At 43.3% G+C, this 12,848-nt stretch overlaps 1 protein-coding gene across 3 annotated transcripts in view; it reads right to left on the bottom strand.

Moving 5' to 3' along the window:
• Window positions 1-12,848, bottom strand: part of WDR37 (WD repeat domain 37) — a 74,118-nt gene extending 61,270 nt beyond the window's left edge. The window contains exon 1 of one of the 3 annotated variants that reach the window (XM_008002103.3): window positions 12,739-12,848. The gene's annotated coding sequence lies outside the window, so the exon portion shown is untranslated. Of the gene's footprint in view, window positions 1-12,344; window positions 12,522-12,738 lie in introns of those variants that run through there. The other 2 variants (XM_008002102.3, XM_008002104.3) reach the window with 2 other exon arrangements.

The raw sequence follows: 12,848 nt of genomic DNA, 5'->3' as shown, positions 1-12,848 counted from the left end.
GAATGTTATGTAAATAGGATCAAAGAGCATGCACCCTTTTTGAGATTTTTTCCACTCAATTTAATGGCTGCGATCCAACCAATTTTCTGCATGTATCAAGTTTCTTCCTTTTTGTTACTAGCTAGCGTCCACAGTATGGACATTTAACCATTAACCATTTGTTTAACCATTCACCTGATGCAAAATATATATACATATATACACATATTTATATATACTTTCCATTTTTTTACTATTACTAATAAAGTTGCCATGAACAATAATATACAGGGTTTTATGTGAACCTAACTTCTCATTTCTTTTGGATAAACGGCCCAAGGATAAGGGTGCTCAGTCACAGGGTAAATGTATATTTAGCTTTAAAAGAAATCTTGATATATGATTCACACACCAATGTAAGACACCTATTAATGACTCAGTATATTCAGGAAGTTATGCGATCATTACCACAATCAACTGTACATTTTTATCACCCCAAAAAGAAACCCCACACCCATTTGCCTTCACTCCTCATTCCTCCCACCCACATCCCAGCTAGTCCTAGACAACCACTAATTTACTTTCTCTCCATATCAATCTGCCTGTTCTGGCCATTTCATAAAAATGGAATCATACAATATACGCTCTGGTCTATTACAACTGGCTTCTTTCACTTAGGACAATGATTTCAAAGTCCATCTGTGTTGTAGCATAGTGGTAATGTATTCCCTTTCATTGCTAAATACAACTGATAGATATTTGGTTGTTTTCATTTTTTAGGTTATTATGAATGTTAATGCACAAGTTTGTTATATGTAGATACTTTTATTTCTCTTGGGTATACCTGGAAACAGAATTGCTTATGTTTAATCATGTTTAGTTTTTGTGGTTTTTTTCCAAGAAAGTGTCAAACTATCAGTATTTTCCAGGGTGGCTGTTTCATTCTACATTCCCCTCAACAACACATGAGAGATTCAGTTATCTACATCCTCACCAGCATTTGGTATTGTCACTACTTTTTTATGCAAGTTTATGTCATATATGAGAAATTTTGTGCCATGTATATAACGCATAGTCATCAAGACAGGCAATTTAGGGGGTCCACCATCCCAGTAAATACTGTTTTTTGGGGGGTTTGTTTTTTTTTTTTTGAGACGGAATCTCCCTCTGTCGCCCAGGCTGGAGTGCAGTGGCGCAATCTGGGCTCACTACAAGCTCCGCCTCCTGGGTTCAGGTCATTCTCCTGCCTCAGCCTTCCCAGTAGCTGGGATTACAGGCGTCCACCACCATGCCCGGCTAATTTTTTGTATTTTTAGTAGAGATGGGGTTTCACCATGTTAACCAGGATGGTCTCCATCTCCTAACCTCATGATCCACCCGCCTCAGCCTCCCAAAGTGCTGGGATTACAGGCGTGAGCCACCGCACCTGGCCTAAAATACTATTTTCTTAAGGACACTCACCCTACTCTAAATGTATTCCCTCTATCACACTGTATGTTTGTACCTTTTAACTCTCTTCTCCCTAGCCTCCCTCCTCCCCCAACTCAACCTTCTCAGTCTCTATTATCTATTTTTCTACTGTTTACCTCTATATGTTCACATTTTTTAGCTCCCACACGTGAGAACATAACTTTTTGTGCGTGACTTATTTCACTTAAAATAATGGCCTCTGGTTCTATCCATGTTGCTGTGAATGGCATGATTTCATTCTTCTTAGGGCTGAATGGTATTGCAGAGTGTGTGTGTGTGCACATTTTATGTAGTCATCCGTCAATGGGCACTCAGGTTGATTCCACACCTTTGCTATTGCGAACAGTGCTGTGTAAACCTGCAAGTGCAGGCATCCCTGTGTCACTATTTTTTTATTTAGCTGTTCCGTTAGGTGTGTAGTATCTCACTGTGGTCTTAATTTACATTTCCCTGATGGCTAGTGACACTACCTTTTCATGTGCTTGTCATCCACAGTGAGGGGCCTCTTCACTCCCATCATCCACATATCCTCCTCAGTGAGGGGCCTCTTCACTCCCATTTTCTAATAGTATTGTTTGGGTTTTTTAGTGTTGAGATTTAAGAGTTCTTTATATACTCTATAGTACGAATTATATGTCACATAGGTTAAACTGCAAATCATTTCCCCCAATCTGTTGCTTTTCATTCTAATAGAGTTTTTCACAACACAACACCTCTTTAATTTTGATAATTTTTTTTCTATGCATCACACTTTTAAAGTCATAACAAGAACTTTTCATGAATCCCTAGGGGCCAAAAATTTTCTCCTGTTTTCTCCTGAATTTTTTATAGTTTTCTGTTTCACATTTAAATTTATTACCTATATGGTACTGACCTTTTCATAAGGTGTAAAATCTAAGTCAACTTTTTGTTGTTTGTTTTCACCTGTGTATCCAATTATCCCAGCCCCATTTGTTGAAGATGATCCATCCTTAGATTGAACTGCTTTGGATCTTTGTCAAAAAATCAACTCGCTATATTTGTATGGGGTTTTCTTGGTTCTCTATTCTGTTTCACTGGCCTACATATCTATCCTTCCACCAACAGCAGTGACATGGTTTGGCTGTGTCCCCATCTAAATCTCATCCTGAATTCCCATGTGTTGTGGGAAGGACCTAGTGGGAGGTAACTGAATCATGGAGGGGCAGGTCTTTCCCGTGCTGTTCTCGTGATAGTGAGTAAGTCTCACCAGATCTGACGGTTCTCTAAGGGGGAGTTTTCCTGCACAAGCTCTCCCTCTCTGCCTGCCGCCATCCAGGTAGGATGTGACTCACTCCTCCCTGACTCACTCCTCCTTGCCTTCTGCCATGATTGTGAGACCTCCCCAGCCATGTGGAACTGTTTAAGTCCAATAAACCTCTTTCCTTTATAAATTGCCCAATCTCAGGTATGTCTTTATCAGCAGTATGAAAATAGACTAATAGAAGCACTTTCTATTATTGTTCTGTATAAGTCTTAAAATCAGTTACAGTGATTCCTATTAAATCTTTCTCCATTTTGTTACAGCTGTTCTAGTCCTTTGTCCTTTTACATTTTAGAATAAACTTTTGCATATCTACAAAAATTGTGCTGGGATCTTGATAGGAATTGTGTTAACTCTGTACATCAATCTGGGGAGAAATGGTATATTTATTGAGTCTTTTAATCTATGAATACAGTATTTATTAAGATCTTACTTTCCTCAATGCCAAGGTTTTTTCTGCATAAAAGTGCTACTATCGGGCCGGACGCAGTGGCTCACCCCCGTAATCTAAGCACTTTGGGAGGCAGAGGCGGGCAGATCACGAGATCAGGAGATCGAGACCATCCTGGCTAACACGGTGAAACCCCGTCTCTACTAAAAATACAAAAACTTAGCCGGGCGAGGTGGCGGCGCCTGTAGTCCCAGCTACTCGGGAGACTGAGGCAGGAGAATGGCGGGAACCCGGGGGGCGGAGCTTGCAGTGAGCTGAGATCGCACCACTGCTGCCCCAGCCTGGGCAACAAGACTCCGCCTCAAAAAAAAAAAAGTCCTATGTATCTTCTCCATTTTACACTAACGTCTCTCTTTTTTGTGTGTAAGTTTAAATGATACTGCATTTTTATTTTGGTTTCCACATGTTAACTGCCAGTATAAATACAACTGGATTTTATGTATTAAACGCGTACGTTCTTGCTGAACTTACTTAAATTTCAAGATTTTTTGTGGATTCCTTGGGATTTTCTATGTCAACTATTATGTCATCTAAAAAAAAAGGACAGTTTTATTTCTTCCTTTGTGGTTTGTAAGCCTTCTGTTTCCTTTTACTACCTTATTGATTTGGCTACAAATCCCGGTACTATCTTAAATTACTACAGTGACAGCAAACATCCTTGCTTTGCCCTGAATATCTGGGTGAAAATAGTGTTATTCACCATTAAGTTTGATGCTAGCTGTAGATTTTTTTGTAGATGCTGTTTACCAAATTGAAAACGTTTCCCTCTATCATTTATTTTCTGGGTTTCTTTCACAAATGAGTGCTGAATTCTATCATGTTTTTTCCAAGCAGCTTTTCTTTTTTGACCTACTGACAGGACCAATTACACTGATGACTTTCAAATATTGATCCAACCTTGCAGCCACAAAATAAACTGCACTTTGCATGGTGTATCATTCATTCTCTCTCCCTCTCTTCTCTCCTTTGCCTTCTTTTCCTGGCTTCTTCTAGGGTAAACATTTTTTATAATTTCATATTTGTTTACCTACAGTATTTCTGAGTTTGCCTCTTTTGTATAACTTTTTTAGTGGTAGCTCTAGGTTTTACATTATACATTTACAACTTATTGTAGTCTACTGATTATCAACATTTTACCATTTCACATAAATTATAAAACTTTACTTTCCTCTATGCTGCTTTACCTTTCCCCATTTATAATGTAATCATAAATATATCCTCCACATACACTGAGAACCACACCACAGTTATGCTTCAAATTCCAAACATAATTTAGAAAATAAATGAATGCTGAATCGACCGATATTTTTGCTGTCCATTGTTTGTTCTCCCTCCTGATGTTCCCACATTTCTTTTATCATTTCCTTTCAGTTTAGAGAATTTCCTTGGTTATTTTCACAGAGTAGATCAGCTGGAGATAAATCATGTGAAGGAAATTTTCACTTGATATAAATTTCTGAGTTGACAGTCCTTTTCCTTCAGCACCTGAAAAATGTCCTGCCACTTCCTTATGCCCTCCACAAGATCCACTGTCAGGCCAGGCACCGTGGCTCACGACTGTAATCCCCGCAGGCGTGGGGGAGGCCGAGGCGGGCAGATCACCTGAGGTCAGGAGTTCAAGACCAGCCTGGCTAGCACAGTGAAACCCCGTCTCTACTAAAAATACAAAACTAGCCAGGGGTGGTGTGGCATTGCCTGTAGTCCCAGCTGCTTGGGAGGCTGGGGCAGGAGAACTGCTGGAACCTGGGAGGCAGAGGTTGTAGTGAGCTGAGATCACACCACTGCACTCCAGCCTGGGTAACAGAGCAAGACTCCATATCAAAAAAAAAAAAAAAAAAAGGATCCATTGTCACTCAAATTGTTTCCCACTACAGGTCAAGTGGTATCTCTCTTACCACTCTTCTGTCTTCAGTTTTCAGAAGTTTGCCTGGATGTGTCTTAGCATCTTTGTGTTTATCTTCTTTGGGCTTATGCTGCTTCTTGAGTCTGAAGGCGTATGGCTTGCCCAATTTAGGAACCATACAGCAGTGATTTCTTCAGACACGTTCCCCCACCTCCACATCCCCCACCCTGTCCTCTTTCTAGACCTCTGACGACACAAATACGGCATCTTCTGTTACAGTCCCACAGCCCCTGAGGCTCTGCTCACTTTTTTCCAGTCTATTTTCTCTCTGCTGTTCAGACTGGGTAACTTCGGTTGTTCTGTCTTCAAACTGACAGCTTCTTTTGTCTTTCCTTTCTGTTGCTGAGCCATCCACGGAATTTATTCCACGTATTCTATTTTTCCCTTCTAAAATGTTGTGTTTCTTTTTCACATCCTGTATTTTCTTCCTGAGGCTATTTGTCATTTGTCTCCAATGTTAATTGGTTATTGAAACATTTTTACGATCGCTGCTTTAAGGTCCTTGTTAAATAATTCTAAAGTCTGTGTCATCAGTGGTCTTTTCTTATTCAGGCTGATATTTTCCTATGAGTGTGGTGAGGTTTTTCCATAACTGTGGTGTGGTTCTCAGGGTATATGGAGGAAATATTTATGATTACGTTATAAATGGGGAAGGTAAAGCAGCATAGAGGAAAGTAAGATTTTTATACTTTACGCGATTTTCCATTGAAATCCTGACATCAGACTCAGGATCTGATGTAAGTCTTCTGTTACAGCAGGCCTCTGCCAGGTGGATGTGGACAGTGAGGTGGAAGTTGAGATTCCCACTCAGCCTCCATGGACCCCTGCATGAGAAGGGAAGTTCAGCCTCCTCCCAAACCTCCACTCCCACCACCAAGGCTGAATCAGGGCTGCCTCCTGCTACTCCCTACACAGTCTCCCCCACACCACGGAGGGGTGGCCTCATGACCACAGGGCAGCAGTAAAGTTCTTGAGTTTTGCAAGGTCCCTCTTATGACATCCTAGCAGGAAGGAGGCTGTGCTCTGTCACCACCCAGAAGTAAAACCCCAACTCCTCAGCCAGCCTTCTCTGACAGCAACCCTGCAGAGACGAGCATCTCATCCCAGCTTGTCATGAGTAGGAATCTGAAGTACCTGCCCAGCCTCTGATTAGCAGGGTGAGGGTGGTGCTGCAGTGTTTCCTATGATATTTAGCTGGAGGAAAGCACTCACTGTTGAAAAGTTCTCCGCTACGTAGGCTGCCCCTTTCCTGGTCTTTCAGCCACAGACAGCAGGCTTTTCTTGGGTTTTGTTTTGTCTGAGCCCTTTTATACCTGCACTGCTAGCTTATCCAGCACAACGTGTGAGATACATGAGGCAAAAAGAAAACCCAGAGAACTAAGTTTCGTGTCATTTCTGTGGTCCCAATGTACGAAGCAAGCCTACTTTCTTTTCTCCATCTTTCAGTCTTTTTTTTTTTTTTTTTTGGACAGAGTCTTGCTCTATTCTCTAGGCTGGAGTGCAGTGGGCATACAATCTCGGCTCACTGCAACCTCTGTCTGCTAGGTTCAAGCAATTCTCCTGCCTCAGCTTCCCGAGTAGCTGGGACTACAGGCACCCACCAGCACACCTGGTTAATTACTGTATTTTCAGTGGAGACGGGGTTTCACCATATTGGCCAGGTTGGTCCTGAACTCCTGACCTTGTGATCCGCCTGCCTCAGCCTCCCAAAGTGCTGGGATTACAGGCGTGAGCCACTGCACCCTGCCCACTCTTACATTTGTTTTACATATGGCCAGTGTTTTTAGATAGTGGGAGGAATAAGGAAAAATAAGTCTCCATCTTTCTGCAAGCACAAAGTCAAGAATCATCTTTTATTCTGAAATTGCATATGTGTAGGCCTATTTTCAAAGGAGAAGAAAGCAAGTCTTGCTTTACAACATAAAACACAGTTACTTTGTAGTTTATAGAGTATGTTTTGTAAAGGAAAAAAAGAAACCACATCAAAAGCCTGTGAAAGCTGTCCTGATATGGCCTCAGAGAACAAGGGAGACTTTGTCTTCAGTTAAATGAAGCAAATAAAACCAGCAAAGGGCTTCCCTTCCCTCTCTTAAGAACTTCATCTGTAGAAACATTCCTCTGCATTCCAGACATTCTACAAGTTCGTTACCAAAAATGCAGAGATTACAATATCAACTCTCCTTTCTCATCAAAATTATAAGTTTTGGATCACGTATTTTATCTCACTGGGTTTTCCAGCCTCTCCATAAGTTACATGGTGTTCTCTTTGGTTTAGCTTGCTGTCTTCGCCACTTCACAAAATAATCAATACTGCTGGCAATCTTTTTCTGCCGATCAACTGCAACCAAATGTATGCATTTCCTACAATCATCTCCATGGAACTTGGCACCAAATACAGACTTTTTCATACTGCAGTAACCTTATCGTCTCTGTATTCACACCCTTCACATTTTTTCCCAGCGTCTGTACTGGTCCTATCACCACTTCTTTCCTTTCACACCAGATCCTCCATGGAAACTCAGTCCTTGGCCCCCCACCAAAAAAAAGCTCAAGACCAGAAGTGTTTCAGAATTCAGACGCTTTCAGATTTTGGAATATCCACATATACATAATGAGATATCCCAGGGATGGGACCCAAAGCTAAACACAAAGTTCATTTATGTTTCATATATACCTCATGCACATAGCCTGAAGGTAATTTTTTTTTTTTTTTTTTTTTTTTTTTGAGATGGAGTCTCCACTGTAGCCCAGGATGGAGTACGGTGGCACAATCTCGGTTCACTGCAACCTCCGTCTCCTGGGATCAAGCAATTATCCTGCCTCAGCCTCCCAAGTAGCTGGAATTACAGGCACCCAACACCATGCCCAGCTAATTTTTGTATTTTTAGGAGAAAGGGGGTTTCCCATGTTGGCAAGGCTGGTTTCGAACTCCTGGCCTCAAGTGGTCTACCCAGCTCGGCCTCCCAAAGTGCTGGGATTACATGTGTGAGCCACCACGCCAGGCCCCCTGAAGGTAATTTTATTTTGCCCTAGGGGATCCTGAATAAACTATGTTGCACACCCACATTTTAACTACAACCTGTCTGTCACAAAGTGAGGTGTGGAAATTTCCACTTGTGTTGTGTTAGCACTCAAAAAGGTTTGGATTTTGGAGCACTATGGATTTTGAATTTTTGGATTAGGATGCTCAACCGGTAGTAGCAAAAATCTTATTTAAATGTTTAATAACCAGTTTAGAGGGTTTTCAGGTTGGTACCATGGGAAGAGGGGCAAGGAAGTGGCAGGTGTTTGTAAAACAACTACTTAAATGGTATACCATGGATCTAAAATAGACAAGGGAAGTGAAAACAGGAAGAATTAATGGAGAGATACTGCAAGAAAGTTGGTGGACTGGCAGATCTACCAGAGGCTGAAGAGCTACTACAAATAATTGCTGTAAGGCTTAAATGGATCAATAAATACAAAGAGTCACTAATCCTCATAACATCCCTACGGGACAGAGTTCCCAAATCCAATTAAGAGCCTTTCAACACAGTCATATCATCGCTTAAGGATAGGGACGGGTTCTAAGAGATGCGTCGTTAGGTGACTTCGTCACTGTGGGAGCATCAGAGTACACTTACACAAAGCTGGATGTACAGCCTACTCCACACCTAGGCTAGATGGCTGAGCCTGCTGCTTCCAGCCTACATCCCTGCACAGCATGTTACCGTACTGAATACTGCAAGCAACTAGAACACAATGGTATCTATTTGTGTATCTAAACATAACTACACATAGAAAAGGTACAGTAAAAATAGAGTATTACAATCTTATGGTACCACCATCTTACATGAGGTCTGTTGTTGACCAAAACATCATTTGTGAAGTGGCATCCAATTGTATTTAACAGACTAAACACTAATAAACTGATTATAGAATGTAAAGAGAAAAAACACACTTCTTCACTCCAAATATAACCTTCTTTAACCTCTATGCACTGTTTTACCTAAATATAAACAGAGAGAAACCTGAGATTCCAAAACGTAATTATTTTCCTTCAAAATATTACATTTACCCAATATTATTGAGCAGATTACCATATTAAAAAGAAGGCTTATGTAGATTAAATGTTCTTCTGGTTTTTAGTAAAACATTATTTTCAAGAAACTATAAATAGTCCCTTCTAAAAATTCAATCTCTTTATCCTACCATGGATTTCACAGAATAAACTCTCCTTCTGAACTCTTGACTGATTTACAGTCTGTCCAATTCATCTGCCCCTAGTATATGTTGCCATGCCATGTACGTAATATACCCCTACTGTTTGTAAGCAGTCAGAAACAATAGGCACACGGCTTTGATGCAGCACAGTGCTCTCCACAAAGTAGGCACTGGTCAAACATTCAACAAATTAATGAAACCCATAAACACATTTTGTGTTAGCAGGCTAAATTCCTCATCTTTAGAAATGCTGTAATATTGGGCCAGGCATGGTGGCTCACACCTGTAATCCCAACTCTTTGGGAGGCCAAGGCAGGTGGATCACCTGAGGTCAGGAGTTCAAGACCAGCCTGGCCAACATGGTGTAACCCCTTCTCTACTAAAATACAAAAATCAGCTGGGCGTGATGGTGCACGCCTCCCAACTACCCGGGAGGCTGAGGCACAAGAATTGTTCCACCCTGGGAGGTGGAGGCTGCAGTGAGCTGAGATCATGCCACTGCACTCCAGCCTGGGCAACAGAAATGCTGTAATATTAAATAGCATCAATGCACACTTAGCTTTCTGCTCTTTCTCAATAGATTCTTTTCTATATATATATATATATATATTTTTTTTTTTTTTTTTTTTTTTTTGAGACAGAGTCTCACTCTGTCGCCCAGGCTGGAGTGCAGTGACGTTATCTCGCCTCACCGCAACCTCTGCCTCCTGAGTTCAAGTGATTCTCCTGCCCCAGCCTCCCGAGTAGCGGGGATTACAAGTGCTCACCACCATGCCCAGCTGATTTTTGTATTTTTAGTAGAGACGGGACTTCACCATGTTGGCGAGGGTGGTCTTGAACTGCTGACCTCAAGTGATCCACCCGCCTCGGCCTCTCAAAGTGCTGGGATTACAGGTGTGAGCCACCACGCCCTGCCAACAAATTCTTAATTTACATTTTCATTTGAAACAGAAAAACACAAAACATTACTTTCAGTTTCATATCCAGTAGGATTTTAAACATTTTTCTTTCATCGAAGCAAAAACACTTACTTAAATGGTTAATTTCGTAAATGTTAATCAAATGCAAAAGAATGGTTAAGGAATATAATTTCCACATGGCATTAAAAATAAATTGGAGAAACTAATTGAAAATTGAATAAAATGTGATGGAATTTCCACCAGAAGTTTAATCAAGTTTGTAGTAACATTTTATCATAATAACACTGTTAGATGAATTCCTAGTGGGCTGAGACACCAAATTCAACTTCTGAGCAATATCGCGGAAGAGAATGGTCTCTATAGGCAACCTCAGAAATCTGTCATCAGAATTAACCTGCTTAAAATGTTTTGTCACTGACGAAAAGAAGGCACGGAATACATACGCCATCAATTCTGTGGATGACAATGAATTAGGAAATATCATTAATCGGATAAATAGCCATCAAGATTTTCAAAAGATCTCAGTAGTTAAAAGAACAAGTTTAAACCAAGGATGAAATTCAACAGATGTAAAATCTTTTCCCTGAAAAAATAAGACAAGATAAATAAGAAAACTCTTAGTTTCACCTCGGGGAAAGGGTCTTAGGGATTTTAGTTCAGGGCAAACGCCCAAAGTGAAGAGTCTAACATAGCTACCCAAGAAGAGGAGAAGGGAAACACACTCACTCAAGATCTCCTGTGTACAGCACTTTGCAAGAATGGCTGGCATATATTACATAACATAACCTTCCCAATAACAAAATGAGGCTGATATGAACACCATGTTAGAGGACAGGAAGTGGGGACTTAGGAAGGCCTCCCCAAGGTCACGCTGCTGTTATGAGACCTGGCCAGTGTACACGAGTCCCTACTCTGTCTCCTGTGAGCAGTATTAATAGAAAGGCAGCGACCAAACCCAGGGGTAACAGAAAACTCCATTTGTTCCACATTGGTCAGTTCATATTTAGATACCGTGTTCAACTCCTGGGACATTTCAAAAGCTATTTTGAAAGACTCGAATTTGATCAGGAAAGTAACCAGAACAATGTGCGTGTGTGCTGCGGTTGGGGGAAGTTCAGAAGAGGAAGAAAGATCCTGGAGATATAACTATCTTGAGCTTTCTCATTCAGAGGTAAACAATTCCTGCAATACTTTTACGACCGTAACTCACAGGCCAACATACTGAATTTAAGAGAAAAACACTTGAACGTCAATAAATGAAACTTCTAAGCAATTAACACTTTTCTATAATGGTATCAGCTTCAAGGAACAAATGTTTTACCGTTTAAGATAAATGACAAAATCTCTAAAAACCTGGCAGACCTTAAGATATTTTCGCTCACAACCTGAAAAAATTTATTTATTCAACTTTGTTTAGTAAATGAGTACATTATTGTTGCTCTTGTGTTATTCCGGTGAACAGCTGTCTTAAAATAATGTTTCCCTCCAGCGGTGGCTGCTTACAGGGGGAAAGGAAGGAAAAGGAAGTCTTCAAAAGAGGAACAACATCATGGCGCTGTGTTAATCACTTCAGCATCCGCCACTCTGCACTCACCACCCTTCTTGAAGCTGACCATCCCCACTCTCTGGACAGAAGGAAAGCCATTCTCCTCTCCGAAGGGCCTCCCAAGTGCTTCCCTGGAGACTCACTTCCCCGGGATGCCCAGGCCGAAGCAAAGGGGGAGGGGAGACACCCCGGGTCGAACCCTTCTGCCCCCAACCCCTCCAGCACCGCCCCGGGCCCTCCAGCGCCCCGACTCTTCCTGGACTCCGACCTCTTCTGCACTGCCCCGGGCCCCGATCCCTCCCGCACCCTGGTCCCTCTGGCACCGCCACGGACTTCTCCTGCGCCCCGACTTCTCCTGCACCCTTAACCCTTCTGCACCACCGCCCTTCCTGCACCGCCACGGGCCCTCCAGGGACCCGACCCCTCCTGCACCACCATGGATCCTCTGCATTCCGAGCCCACCTGCACCCATCCCCCACTATGCCCCGACTGCCCCTGCACCCCCTTGAGCCCTGCAGTGTCCCGACTCCTCTTCGGGGCATCCGGGGAAGGACTCGGCGCCCGACAGGTAGGAAGATGGCGGCACTCACCTGTCACAGCAGCCGCGCCCGCCACCCCCGGAGCCAGCCCGGGTCGCGCACAGCCAGTGAGTTCCTACGACGCGGCCCCCAGTACTGACCCGAAGACGCGCAGGACACCGGCTGTCCCCGCACTGCCCCGACCCCACAACCCCGACCTAGCGCTAATGCACTTCCGGCGGCGCCGGAAGTCCCGCGCCTCTGGGGCCGCCGGAAGCCGCCCCACACCTCCGTCCCACACCCGGCGGCGCCGGAAGTCACGCCCTAGCTTCCGCCCCGCAGCCCCGAGGGGTCCGGGCGCGCTAGAGACCCCTTTTGGCTGCTGGGCCAACGCCCCCATCCTGGTCACCTGCTCCTGCAGCCGAGCGGGTCGCGAGAGGTGGCCTCGGAGGTCGTAGCTACTCACCGGCGGGGCGCTCCGAGTCCATCTGCCCCGCAGCCTGGCCACCGAGGCGGGAGGGTAGCGAGCCCGCGGTGGGGTCCGCCTGAGGCCTGAGACCCGGGGCCGTCTGCGCT

Source organism: Chlorocebus sabaeus, chromosome 9 (genome assembly GCF_047675955.1).
Source record: "Chlorocebus sabaeus isolate Y175 chromosome 9, mChlSab1.0.hap1, whole genome shotgun sequence".
Classification (NCBI taxonomy): Eukaryota; Metazoa; Chordata; class Mammalia; order Primates; family Cercopithecidae; genus Chlorocebus; species Chlorocebus sabaeus.
This window is presented reverse-complemented; position numbering and strand designations above follow the sequence as displayed.